This window comes from Physeter macrocephalus, chromosome 7 (genome assembly GCF_002837175.3).
Source record: "Physeter macrocephalus isolate SW-GA chromosome 7, ASM283717v5, whole genome shotgun sequence".
Classification (NCBI taxonomy): Eukaryota; Metazoa; Chordata; class Mammalia; order Artiodactyla; family Physeteridae; genus Physeter; species Physeter macrocephalus.
The window spans coordinates 125,806,912-125,817,074 of NC_041220.1; the positions used below are offsets into that span (position 1 = coordinate 125,806,912).

At 39.8% G+C, this 10,163-nt stretch overlaps 1 protein-coding gene across 1 annotated transcript in view; it reads left to right on the forward strand.

The window, feature by feature from the left end:
- The first annotated feature begins 6,175 nt into the window (after positions 1-6,175).
- BLTP1 (bridge-like lipid transfer protein family member 1) overlaps positions 6,176-10,163 on the forward strand; it is a 203,020-nt gene continuing 199,032 nt past the window's right edge. Inside the window, exons 1-2 of the mRNA XM_028492249.2 lie at positions 6,176-6,346; positions 7,820-7,907. The gene's annotated coding sequence lies outside the window, so the exon portion shown is untranslated. The remainder of the gene's footprint in view (positions 6,347-7,819; positions 7,908-10,163) is intronic.

Here is a 10,163-nt window from a genome sequence, read left to right on the forward strand (position 1 = left end):
AGGGGCATTCAATCTAGTATGGAGAGATGGATGATAAACTGGTAAATTAATACAAATTAAGAAATAGCAAGAGTTTTAGAATAAGGTATGTGGAGTATATATTTCAAAGAATTATACAAGAGATCATATTTATCACGTGTTGTGGGCTGAATTGTGTCCCCTCAAAATTCATATGTTGAAGCCTTAACCTCCAGTACCTCAGAATATGACTAAATTTGGAGATAGGGCCTTGAAAGAGGTAATTAAGTTAAAATGAGGCCATTAGTGTGTTTAATCTGACTGGTGTCTTTGCAAGAAGAGAAATTAAGACAAAAGGGGAGACACCGGGGTCAAGCTTGCACAGAGAAAGGACATGTGAGGAAAAAGTGAGAAGGTGGCCATCTCATCCATGTACATACATGTTATTTTACATTATGTGCCATTGACTGGAAATTATAACTTTTGTCCAATTTAGTTTTTGACCAATATATTTTTAAAGTCACCTGTAGGTTTTGGCCTATTTACTTATTATTTTTCACACATACACATATATTTTTTGCTCTTCACCTTTTTTATGATATACATTGTAGATTATCTCATATCAGTGCATTTATAGGTATCACAATTTTTCACTGCTCTACAAACGTTTCATATTTTCAAACTAGTCTTCTAGAACTGAACATGTTTAGGTGGCTAACAATCTTTTACCTTTATAAACAATGTAGCAATGGATAACTTGTACGTTTTGGTCATGTGCGAAGATTTCTGTATGATTCATTTCTAGAAATGGAATTGCTGGGTCAAAGATATGAGCACTTAAAGCTTTAAAAAGATATTTCTGTATTGCTCTCCATTGAGGCTAAATCAATTCATGACCACCAGCAAGGTAGGAGGGTGTCTATTTCTTCAAACCCTTTCTAATATTGAGTTATCAAAAAATGTTTTGAGCTTTGTCAATTGAAAAGAAATAGTACCTAAACTTTAGCTGTAATTGGCCTTTTTATTTTTATGAGAATGAAGACCGTCTTTTCTAAAGTTTTAGGCCCAGTTGTATTTCTTTTTATGTGAACTGTATATTCACATGTTTTGCTCATCAGGTTGTTGGTCTTGCTTGTTGATTTGTAGGGTATTATATGTCACTGAAGTTCAAATCATTATTAGAAAACTGGATTTTTCTAGTATGTGAAGAGATGTACACACTTCCTCTTTCAACACACATGTTCAGCTCCTTTCACTTTTTCATCAGCTTTAAAGTGTGTAATTGTGGTTTTCTTAAAATATATTTGACTTAAACAGCATTGGTTTGTTTGTTTTAGCATTGGTGGCTCCTGGGACAGTGTGACATCACAGAAGCTTGAATTGTGGCCTGCATTGGCTGGGGGTAAGTGAAATGAAAAAAATAATTTCACTTGGTAGATATATTGGGAAATAATACAGGAAACTATTAATTATTTTGTGTGTGTGTTTTATGGACTTACTGATGTTACTTTTTTCTTCTTTTTGGTGTGAGCATTAACTTCAGACTTGGTATGGTATTATAAAAAGTGTGTAACAACTTGAGGAACACTCAAGTTTATATATAAAGGAATAGTGGCTTTAAGAAATGATTAAAGGGTGGTGAAATAAAAATCTGAATTAAGCATTCACAACAACTTTAACATATTGAACTTGGTGCCATTAAATTCTTTTATGCATTAAAATACAGACAATATGCTGCTTTATCATCACTGTTTTTAAATTATCTGTAAAGTAGCTGTGTTACTGAACCAAACCTCGGTCTGCTTGCCCAAGCTCAGGAAAGCCAATCTACTGACACCGGGTTGCAGTGAAGGAAAGGGCAGCGTTTATTGCAGGCACCAAGCACCGAGTCCAGGCAACTAGTGCTCCAAAGGCCCAAACTCCCGGATGGCTTTCAGGGAAAGGTTTGTTTTTTTTTTTTTTTTTTGTGGTATGCGGGCCTCCCTCTGTTGCGGCCTCTCCCATTGCGGAGCACAGGCTCCGGACGCGCAGGCTCAGCGGCCATGGCTCACGGGCCCAGGCGCTCCGCGGCATGTGGGATCCTCCCACACCGGGGCGCGAACCCGGTTCCCCTGCATCGGCAGGCGGACGCGCAACCACTGCGCCACCAGGGAAGCCCAGGGAAAGGTTTTGAATGCCAGGGTGAGGGAGAGGGTTGTGGGGTATGTGATCAGCTCATGGACTTTCCTGCTATTGGTTGGGATTCAACATTGGGAGTCCACATTGTCAGCCTTCTGGTTCCAGCCTGTCTGGGGTCTGCGTGCTTGTGGTCAGCCTATAGCTAACTTCTTCCACTTGTTGGGGGTTTTAGTATCTGCAAAATAGCTCAAAGAATACGGCTCAGAATATTATTTATAGCCCTTGAGGAGGAGCTAAAGGTCCTTGACTAGTTTATTGGCTAAACTATTATTATTTTATCTTGCTTAACTGCTTCCCTTTGTTTCTGCATTTTCTCACTTCTCTGATTAAATTTATTCTTTGGAACTCTGGAAGGCCTAGGAGGCTAAAGTTTTTCTACAAACAAAATGCAGGCAGAGGACATGGTGGCAGGGGCATGGGGGTGTCCCAGGAAGGTCCTGCTTGGTTACACTTGTGGTTTTACATTATTATCTGTTGCAGTACTACAATGCGAGAAATAATTTTTTTTTCACTTGGATCTAGTATGGAGTAGTGAAAAATAATAGGTATTGGAGTTAGACTCTCTTGAGTTCAAGTTCTGGTTCCACTTTCTAGCTTGTGTGACCTTGGGCAAGTTATTTAACTTTTCTAAATTTCCTCATTCGCAGGTGGTATATACATTATGGGTTTGTGTGAATTAAATGAAATAGTCCATAACAGATATTAGCCAGGTGCCTGGCACTTAGTATATATATGTAATTAAAATTTTTTTTTCTTAGTATATATTCCATTAGTTTTTGAAGCACATTTTATTTTACTCTAGGGTAAAACATTTTCATGATGACAATATCAGTGTAAATAAAAAGCGGCTAAATTTGGTTAATTTGGTGGCTACCTCTGTGGATTATTTTGAAAGTAATCCCTTCTATCCTTAAATAATCCTTTCACTGTCCCCAAAATTACACCATTAGAGATTTAGTCCATTCGATATCTTTAAAGTTGAAGATTTTTATTGTCTTTGATGTTTTTACATAAAAATGAAATATCCCCCAGAAGGAGATGAGGAAGATAATTTTAGGGGACCATGAGAGCCTGATTTAATCAGACTTGAGGCTGACCTTTGTACGTGAGCTAGTGAGTGGCAAATGAGAGTAACAAAGGGGAGAGACAAAACTGAAAGACGTAAATTTCACCTTGGTCTCAACTTAAAAAAAGTAGTCCTCTTCAGTGGACCAAAAGAAATGAAGACAAAGAAAATGTCATATATATATATATATATATGTGTATATATATTTTATTTTTTAACCACTAGACCACAAAGAAAACTTATACACAGTTATTCATAGTAACTTTATTTATAATAGCCGCAAATGGGAAACAACCAAAATGTTCCTCAGTAGGTGAATTGTTAAACAGACTGTGGAACACTCAGCAATAAAAAGAATGAACTATCGATATGTGCAACAACTTGGATAGCTCTCAAGGACATTGTGCTGAGTGAAAAAAGCCGGTCTCTAAAGGTCACATACTGTGTGGTTTCATTTATATAATATTCTTGAAATGATTAAATTTATAGAGGTGGAAGACAGATTAGTAGTTGCCAGAGGCTAGGAATTATACAGGGAGGGGAGTAAGTGTGACTATAAGGGGGTAGCGATAGCATGAGGGGATATATTTGTGGTAACAGAATAGCTCTTATCATGTTTGCAGTGATGGTTACATGACTTTACCTGTGATGAAATGATATAAAGCTATATATACACATTATACCAATGTCTAATTCCCGGTTTTCACGTTGTATTATAATTATGTACCATATAACCATTGGGGGAAACTGGGTGAAGGGTACACAAAACCACTCTGTACTACCTTTGCAACTTCTGTGTATCTATAATTATTTCAAAGTAAAAGGTTAAAAAAAACCCCCAAAATCATTAGAGGGTTTCCATCATTAGAGCAATTCTTATTGAAGTCTCTGGATGGAGACATTTGCTTTTGTATTCTTCTTTGCTGGTGAAAGGTGAAAGTAGGTGGTGGACAAGTGAAGGGAATAAGCCTTGTCATGAAAATTAGTGAGGCAAATGAAATGTCAGAGAGTTTAATGATCTTCACAACATTAAACACCTTTGGAATAGAAAGCTTTTAAAATAAATAATTCATTTTTAGGACGCTGTCTAATGCATATCTGTAGTTGTTACAGGGTGGCCCTTTTACTTAGGGATGAAAGGAAGTAGAGTCAGAAACTTTCAGATTCCAACTGTCTGCTCAGTAGTTAGATGAAGACCACATTCAACTTCACCCCCATCTTCCCTCTTTCCTCTTAACTCTTTCCCTTAGCTCCAGGGCAATTCAGTTTCAGTTTAGTTTTTGATTTGAGGAACTTGAACCACATCTTGGTATTCCTACTCCAGATAACTTGCGCTGGGACAATTTCCCTTTAAGGCAGAGTTGAATGTTTGACAGTAGCAAACTTGAATCCTTGTCGGGGTCCTGGAGCCTTACTAGGGAATAAGGATTAAGAATGATTGAGATTCTCCAGACTTTGAGAAAAACTATTGAAATTAATTTCTTTGTAGAAGTGCAGAAATAAACTCTAAAGAGCTAATTCAAATAAGGGAGGCAGGTTTGTCTCCGTAGTAGGTGGAAGTAACTAAGATAGGTGTATGCTTTTCTCTTCTTGGCTTTCATCCAGTCCTTTCATAAACCACTTCTGCTTGAGCCACCATTTCCTTATATGCAATAAAGGTTAATACAATACCTCATGTGATTAACCTTTTCTAGCTTTATTTTAAATTTGGCTTCATAGCTGTTGTTTTGAGGTAAAAATGAAACTCCCATGTAAAAATGTTACTGAGAGTGGTACTTCAGCTCAAGGAAGTCAGACTAGACATTTCGACATTTATAATTTAAGAGGCAGTATACAGTAATGCTTAAGAGTAACCTTTTCTAGCTTTATTTTAAATTTGGCTTCATAGCTGTTGTTTTGAGGTAAAAATGAAACTCCCATGTAAAAATGTTACTGAGAGTGGTACTTCAGCTCAAGGAAGTCAGACTAGACATTTCGACATTTATAATTTAAGAGGCAGTATACAGTAATAAGAGAGAGCATGAACTCTGGAGCCATACTGCTTGGGAACCTTAGCTCTCCAGTTTGGCAAGTTATTAAACCTCTCTCTGTATCTGAGTTTTTAATTTGTGAAATGGAAATAAGTGGGGATAATAACGGTATTTACATCACAGGGTTTGGGGAGGATTAAATGAGTCAGTAAATAAAAAGTGCTTAGGAAAATGCCTCGCTCATGCTTGACACTATTAGCTATTACTAATATGTTACCGTTTGCATTTCTAGTTGACTTATGTGCATACTCCACATCTGCCCCAAGCAATCAGAAAACTTTTACAGAGCTCAGACTGTTTCCCATTTTTCCTATTACAATTTGTACCTGAGAAGTGCGCAAAATACCTGTAACAAGCCTTTAACTCCAGGAAGTCGTTTGCTTTGGTGTACCCGCTAATAATATGAAGAGCCTTTCTCTTTAAAAATGGTGAGCATCAACCACTTTTCAGTAGTATAACAATAAGAGACTGAGTTCTAATAGATTCGCTGTGGCAGCATTTCACACAATGAAGCTCCCTTTATTGATACGGTCATAAAAGTTTTGCTCTCTATTCAGAGCGGATTCTCTTCAAATCAGAGCAGCGGTCTCCTTTTTGTTAGCGATCTGTCCCCACCTGTGCTCATCTGCCTCCTGTGCTCATCTGCCTCTTGGACTCAGGAAGGCAATTCATTACGATTCCCTTAGGGTGGGTAGCGAAATGATTTTTCAAATCCGTCCCTAACCTCCGCCTCAAGGTCGAGGTTCCGCCCCCAGCCCGCCCAGGAGGGGGAGAAGGGGCGGGGCGTCCCAATTCCTGGGCGGGGCTCGTGTGGCGCCTCGGGGCGCCGGCGCCGTGACGTATGACGTTACCAATTGACGCAGCCGCAGTGCCGCCCGGCCCCAACTCCGACCCCTCCCATCCTCCTCCGCCCCACTCTGTGTCGGAGGCTGGGGCCCCGGGCCGGACTTCGGGCGGCGGGTCCAGGTGGCGGGGTTGGAGGGTGTGGACCCGCGCAGCGCTCAGCAGGCCGTGTCCGGCTGGGCGCTGCAGCTGCCGCCGCCGCCGCCTAAGGCCCTCGGCATCCCCCGGAGAGAGACCCCGGCGATTCCGGGCCGCCCCGGCGCTCGCTCAGGTGAGGGGACGGGTCCGGCTGAGCAGGGTTTGGGTGGGCAGCACTCTTCCCAGCATCTCTGGACCTTAGTCTGGTCGGAATCAGGGAGGTGTGGCTTCGTCGCGACTGCCTGGTGCGGCGTCGACTCATCTCTTATTCGTTTGCCATCCTTACCTGCAGCACGGGGACTTGTACACCGGTTGTCGAAGGTCCATGAGAAGGCCAGAAAAGGCCATGATGGGTGACTGGGGGCTCGAATGCAGGAACTGGCCCCTGGGTGGTGGTATGGCGGGCGGGCGACGCCCACCTGCGGGTGTGTGGGAAGGACCGTGCACCTGTAAACTCCGGCTTCAGCCTTGTTAGCTGCACCGGGCTGCAGGAGACCCCATACTGGTTAACGCAGAGTTGATTTTGGACCAAGGGCGGTGGAGCCTTAGAAACCCTCTTTACTCCCCAGGCGTGGTGTGTTTGAATTCTGATTGGTGCTTGCTGGGTCTACACTATGGAAGAGTACGTTTCAGCGGAAACATCTTTTGACCAAAGGAGGGTGAAGGGAAGTTGATTTTCCCTCTGCAGAATTGTCCCCCTCCTGCTCCTTTTGGCCTTAGTTTTGACAGATGCAAGTTAGGGACGCTTGTTAAAGGGAAAGAGTTCTTGTAAATTTCCTCTGTAAGGAAATCATTGTTTTCCATGACTGTTCAAGCGTCTAAGTTTCAACTGGTTTCATGTTGCTGCTTTCAGCTCTGTGCATGGCAATGAAGCTGATTTATTTTAAGTTCACTAGATACATAAAGTATAAAAATAGATGAATTAACCAGAACATTTATCTTATATAAGTATTGAGTGGTACATGCTTTATGTGCATACATTATCTGATTTAATCATCATAACAATCCTATCACGTAAATTCTGTTATTACTCTCATTTTATAGATGAGAGAACTAAATCCCACAGTCCTAAAAAACAACTTGTCGAAAGTCAGGGCTGTGATTTAGATCAGGTAATTGTACTCCCGTTCAGAGTCCCTTAATCTGTATGCTTTACCACTCCCAAGCATTGTGAGAATTTGCAAGGTGATTTTCATTTGATAAAAAGTGTGCCAGGTGGGGATAGGAAGGAAACTGAGGCACCATTCTTGCCAGCAAGGACCCAACAGTTTGAGAGAACAACTTTTTCAAGGAGTATGTTTTAAAGGTAGGATTTGACCTCTAGAACCCTCTGATTACCAAAAATCATGCCCTTTCCATAAGTACAGTGGTTTTGAAACCTTTGGAAGACTGTAGTTCGGAAATTGTGGTCTTATTCTAGTTTTAGGAGTATTTCTTGCTCAGAAACTTTAAAGAAGGAAATATAATATTGGATTAACACTAAAGATTTCTTCTGTGTGCACGCATGCAGGTGCGTGTGTAATCAAATCATTTAATCTGAAATGGTGAAACTGCTGATAAAGCCAGAATATCTTGCATAATTGGTTAAAATGGGTGATCTTTTCAGGTGTGTTAAGATGAAACACTGCAGACAGGCCTTCTGAAGATCAAGAAAAGGAAAAACAGAACATTACAGACTCTGGAAAAAAAACTTGGTAAATATTTTGGGTTTTCAGTTAAAGCTCAGATAGAGGAAATCTGACTTTCTGCTTCACTTGTAATTTAACCTGATCGAATGGTCTAAGAATGGGGGTGGGGTGACAGTAGTGTATAATGTGACCTGCCATTCATTTTACCTGACTTTTGAACTATTGCTATGTGACTGACAGTTGAGTCATGTGCTTAGCTTATGTATTGGCAGGAGAAAGCGAAGGGAATCGTTGGCTTGATTCTCTATCAAGTGTTAACTTTCTTTTCTCTCTTTTGCTTCCTCATTAATCTGCCCATATTATAAAAGGTTTTAAAAAGAAAGGAAGAAAATTAGTTGACGTTTGGTTTGTTCTTCATAGAATACTGTGTTTGTTTGAACTTAAGTGTATTTTTCACTATGAGTTCAGTGGAGAATAGTAGAAGACATGGTTAAACATGATTGAGAAAATCTTAATTAATTTCATAAATATTTATCGAGTACCGTACGTCAGGCATTTTTTCAGGCTTCTGTTAAGAGTAGTGGTCATCATGGCCCTGGAGAGTACTAGAGTAGTGAACTTTTTTTCTAGAAGGTAAGATTTTTGTGAACCCATATCTTTTATTTATTTATTTATCTATCTATCTATCTATTTATTTTTGCCTGCATTGGGTCTTTGTTGCTGCGTACGGGCTTTCTCTAGTTGCAGCGAGCGGGAGCTACTCTTCACTGTGGGACGTGGGCTTCTCATTGTGGTGGCTTCTCTTGTAGAGCGCAGGCCCTAGGTGCGTGGGCTTCAGTAGTTGTGGCACGTGGGCTCTAGAGCACAGGCTCAGTAGTTGTGGCACACGGGCTTAGTTGCTCCGCGGCATGTGGGATCTTCCTGGACCAGGGATTGAACCCATGTCCCCTGCATTGGCAGGCAGATTCTTAACCACTGCACCACCAAGGAAGTCCCTGAACCCATATCTTTTTAAAAAGTTTTATATGCAAGGATGTTTTTGGTTTATGTAAAAGACTAGGAAAACAGCACTACTCATACAGTAAGTGTTTGTATTTATAATAATTCTTTCATATTATTTTAGTTAATAAAGGAAGGCACTCTACTAGAGCTACTTTAAGGTACAGTGGGAAACTAGGATTCTTACAGACTTCACTTTAGTGTACTCTTTTCCATGTTAGAGATAGTAGTAGACCACATGTTCTTTATCCATTCATCTGTTGATGGGGACTTGGGTTGTTTCCATATCTTGGCTATTGTAAATAATGTGAGATATATATATAGATATATATCTATATATATCTATGTATATCTATATGGAATACTACTCAGCCATAAAAAAAAGTTGTAACTTTGCCATTTGTGACAACATGGATGGATCTTGAGGGTATTATGGTAACTGAAATAAGATGGAGAAGGACAAATAACATGATTTCACTCATATGTGGAATATAAAAAACAAACAAAATAAATGAACAAACCAAACAAAAACACAGTTACTGAGAACAGAGTAGTGGTTACTAGAGGGAAAGGGATCGCAGGGGGTAGGGCGAAATGGGAAAAGGGGATCAACTTTATGGTAATGGATAGAAACTAAATTTTTGTCGGTGAGCACATTGTAGTTTATACAGAAGTACGATTATAATGTACACATGAAGCTTATATAATGTTATAAACCAGTGTTACCTCAAAAAATAAATTAAAAAAAGATAGTGATAGAATTTCAAAAGTTCATGGGAGATTAAGAAAATTAACTCTTTAATTTGAGAAAATTTCAGGGAACTTGTATATGACAAATAGAAGGGACATGGTCAGATGCAACAATCTGGATGATGAATTGGAGAGAGATGAGCTTGGAAGCATGGCAGTCAATTAGAGGCTATTGTAGTAATCCACGTGGCACATGAGAATTAGAAGCACAGTAGTATAAATGGGAATTAAGGTATGGAGATGGATTAGATAGATATGAAGGAGATAGAATGGATAAGGTTTAGTGGGCTTGGGGGAAAGTGGAGTCAGGGTGATTTCTAGCCATTATCATGTTCCATTTTATAATTAATGTTTAATAAATATTTTCAGAATAAATGAATTATATGATACCTGGCTTGGGAAACTGAGTGGATTCGGGGCCATTTACCGAGGGAATATATAGGAAGAGAAATAGATTGAGGAACATGGTTGGAGGAGATGAGTTCAGTTGAGGCTATTATATATATATATATATATATTTTTTTTTTTTTTTTTTTTTTTTTTTTGCGGTACGCGGGCCTCTCACTGTTGTGG